The 3,797-nt window shown below is 51.9% G+C and overlaps 1 non-coding gene across 1 annotated transcript; it reads right to left on the bottom strand.

Annotated features, from left to right (window-relative positions):
• Positions 1–1,443: 1,443 nt before the first annotated feature.
• On the bottom strand, positions 1,444–1,526 carry trnat-ggu (transfer RNA threonine (anticodon GGU)). Its single transcript has one exon. It is a non-coding gene; the product is annotated as a tRNA-Thr (tRNA).
• Between the last annotated feature and the right edge of the window lie 2,271 nt (positions 1,527–3,797).

Here is a 3,797-nt window from a genome sequence, read left to right as displayed (position 1 = left end):
CGTCAAGGACCCGTTAACCTTAATCAGACACTCCGCGGCGGCGTACAAAAGTCGGATCCGGGCGACGAAATGCGTCCCGAACCCGAAAGCGCGCAGAGTTCCGAGCAGATAGTCGTGATCCACCCTGTCGAACGCCTTCTCTTGGTCGAGGGATAGGAAGGCGACCGACAGACCAGCCTCCTGGGAACAATGGATGAGGTCCCGGACCAGATGGATGTTGTCGTGGATTGTCCGGCCCGGGACTGTGTATGACTGGTCGGGGTGGATCATGTGGTCCAGCACGGCACCAAGGCGAGCAGACATCGCCCTGGCGAAGATTTTGTAGTCCGTGCTGAGGAGGGAGACCGGGCGCCAGTTCTTAAGGAGGCGGAGATCGCCCTTCTTAGGCAGCAGGACGATGACTGCCCTGCGCCAAGAGAGGGGCATCTCCCCGGTCGCCAGACTTTCCCCCAGGACCCGCGCGTAGTCGCTCCCCAGGACGTCCCAGAACGCCCTGTGGAACTCCACGGTCAGCCCGTCCAGCCCCGGGGATTTTCCCCTCGAGAGCCGGGCGAGGGCACCGGTCAGCTCCGCCAGGCTTAGCGGAGCTTCCAGATTTTCGGCGCCCTCCGGGCCGACCTTCGGCAGGTCCTCCCACAAAACTCTACGCGCTTCCTCGCTGGACGGATCCGGAGAGAACAGAGCCCCGTAATATTCACGGACCCTGTTGTTGACGCCCTCCGGATCCGAGACGAGAGAGCCGTCGTCGGCCAGCAGCGTCAAGAGCTGCTTACGGACACTCTGCCTTTTTTCCAGCGAGTAGAAGAAGGGGGAGCCGCGGTCCAGATCCCGCAGGAACCGGATCCGCGACCTCACGAACGCGCCTCGGGACCCGACGAGCTGCAGGTCCTTCAGCGCGGCCTTCTTCGCTTCGTACACCGTCCGCAGGGCCGGGTCCTGGACGACTTGACCGAGACGGGCTTCCAGGTCGAGCACCTCTTTTTCTAGGCGCCCGACTCTGGCCGCCCGCCTCTTGGTCGACCCCCTCGCGTACTCTTGACAGAAGACGCGGACGTGAGCCTTGCCCACGTCCCACCATAGCCTCAAGGAGGGGAAGCCCCCCTGCTTCCTTCTCCAGTCGGACCAGAATCGACGGAACGAGTCCTGGAACCGCACGTCCTCCAGCAGCCGGTTGTTAAAGTGCCAGTACGCGGACCCCGTCCTCGCGCGGAGCGAAGCGAGCTCCGCCCACACCAGGTGGTGGTCCGAACACGGCACCGGCCGCATGGAGGCCGCCGGGACGCAGGAAACGTACGCCCGAGACACGTAAAGGCGGTCGACTCTAGACCATCCAACTCCAGGCCTCACCCAAGTAAAGGCGCTGGAGTCGGGGTGGAGATTTCGCCAGACGTCCACCAAGTCGAAGGACCCGACCAGGTCGAAATCTTTGTTTAATTAAGCAATCACCAGGACTGGGATACGAACCCACGAGCGTAAAAACCCATTGGATCACCAGCCCAACGCCTTAACCACTCGGCCATCCTGGTCCCTCCAAATGGATTTCTAGTCCATCGCCTTAACCACTCGGCCACGACTACTGTGTCGCTGGCTTTTTTCGGTGGAGCAGTGAAGGTGCAGGGCAGGTTTAACAGGTGCTCACAATCAGGAAGGCTTTAGATTGAGTCAGGGAACAGAGTGGTTCTGCTCACACAATCAGAGAATAGTTACAGCACGGAAGGCCGTTCGGCCCATCGAACCCTTGCCTGCTCCCAGCTAGTCCCACTGCCTGCCCTTCCCCCAGCCCTGCAAATGTTTTCTTTCAGATACTTATCCAACTTTTTTTTTTGAAAGCTGTGATTGAGTCTTCCTCCACCACCCTTTCAGGCCGTGCTTTCCGGATCCTAACCACTCGCTGCATAAAATAGATGTTCTGATGTCACCTTTGGTTCTTTTGCCATTCACCTTAAATCCATCTCCTCTGATTCTCTACCCTTCTGCCAGTGGGAACAGTATATCTCTATCTACTCTGTCCACACCCCTCATGATTTTGAACACTTCTATCAATTCTCCTCTCAACCTTCTCTGCTCTAAGGAGAACAACCCCAGCTTCTCCAGTCAATCCACGGAACTGAAGTCCCTCATCTCGTGAATCATTCTGGTCAATCTTTTCTGCACCCTCTCTCAGGCCTTCACATCCTAATGTGCGGTGCCCAGAATTGGACACAATGCTCCAGTTGAAGCCAAACCAGTGTTTTACAAAGGTTCATCATAACCTCCTTGCTTTTCTACTCTGTGATTCCCAGCAACCTGTAAGCTTTTTTAACTGCTTTCCCAACCTGTCCTGTCACCTTCAGTGATTTGTCCACATATACCCGCAGGTCTCACTGTTCATGCACCCCCTTTCGGATTGTACCCTTCAGTTTATATTGTCTATCCTTGTTTATTTCATCATGCTTCTCTAATTTTATTTCTTCACTCAGGTTCACGGTCTTGTTTTATTTCTTCCTCCAAGCCCCTCAACTTAATCTGGCAGTGTAATGTTGGCGAGTAGTGATTGATTGCCCTGGGAACCAACAGGAAGAGAGGTCAGAGGCCGGAGTTCCCAGGGAGCAGCGAGTTCTGCAACCAATCGCGGTGCTTGAGGGGTGGTTCCTGAGTCGGCCTGTCGGGTGAGTCTGTGTGAATCCCTGTTCAACAATTTATCTTTTAAAAGTTAAATCCAGATTTCTTTTGTTAACAAAACAATGTAACATTGCTCAGTTTTTTGTTTTCCTGGAGCTCCTATTATGAGTTTCAGACACTTCAGTGCCAAGTTAATCAGGAGTTTAAATGTCATTCATTAGTTAAAGGGACAGAGATTGATTTCCCCGCATTATGCATTCGTAGTATTTGAAGTAACATCCTTCCTGTTGGTAGTGAGTTACATTCTGTGCTGGGCGAGATGGCTGGTGGTATCAGCCTTTAAAATACGCATTCTCTTGTTCAAATCTCTCCAGGGTCTCACCCTTCCCTATCTCTGTAACCTCCTCCAGCCCACCAACCCTCTTTGGAACAAAGGAGGCTGAGGGGAGATCTTAATGAGGTGGATAAAATTATGAGGAGCCTAGATAGAGTGGAGAGGAAGGACTTTTTTCCCTTCACAGAGGGGTCAGCAACCATCAGAACTTTTTAGCCAGTACGTAGCAAGCCCAACAAGAGAGGGGGAAGTTCTGGACTTAGTATTAGGGACTGAAGCTGGGTGAGTGGAAGGGGTATCGATGGGACAGCATTTTGGTGCTAGTGATGATAATTCAGTTTGATTTAGGGTAGTTATGGAAAAGGACAAAGACAGACCAGGAATAAAAGTTCTCAATTGGGGAAAAGCCAATTTTACTAAGCTGAGATGTGATTTAGCCAAAGTGGACTGGAAACAGCTATTTGAAATGGTGAGAGATTGGGAAACGTTGGTGTTCAGAGGGACCTTGGTGTCCTTGTACACGAATCACAAAGTTAATATGTAGGTACAGCAAGCAACGAAGAAAGCAAATGGTATGTTGGCCTTTATTAGAAGAGGATTTGAGTACAGGAGTAAAGACGTCTTACTGCAATTATATAGGTTCCTGGTGAGACTGCAGCTTGAGTACTGTGTACAGTTTTGGACTGCTTACCTAAGGAAGGATGTACTTGCCATTGAGGGTGGCAACGAAAGTTCACCAAACTGAATTCCTGGGATGGGAGGATTGTCCTATGAGGAGAGATTGAGTAGACTTGGAATGTATTTTCTAGAGTTTAGAAGAATGAGAGATGATCTCATTGAAACAGACAAAATTCTTACAAGG

The sequence above is a fragment of the Pristiophorus japonicus genome, chromosome 23 (genome assembly GCF_044704955.1).
Source record: "Pristiophorus japonicus isolate sPriJap1 chromosome 23, sPriJap1.hap1, whole genome shotgun sequence".
In the NCBI taxonomy this organism is placed as follows: Eukaryota; Metazoa; Chordata; class Chondrichthyes; family Pristiophoridae; genus Pristiophorus; species Pristiophorus japonicus.
The sequence above is the reverse complement of the archived record's forward strand: the minus strand, read 5'-3'. Positions and strand labels throughout refer to the sequence as shown.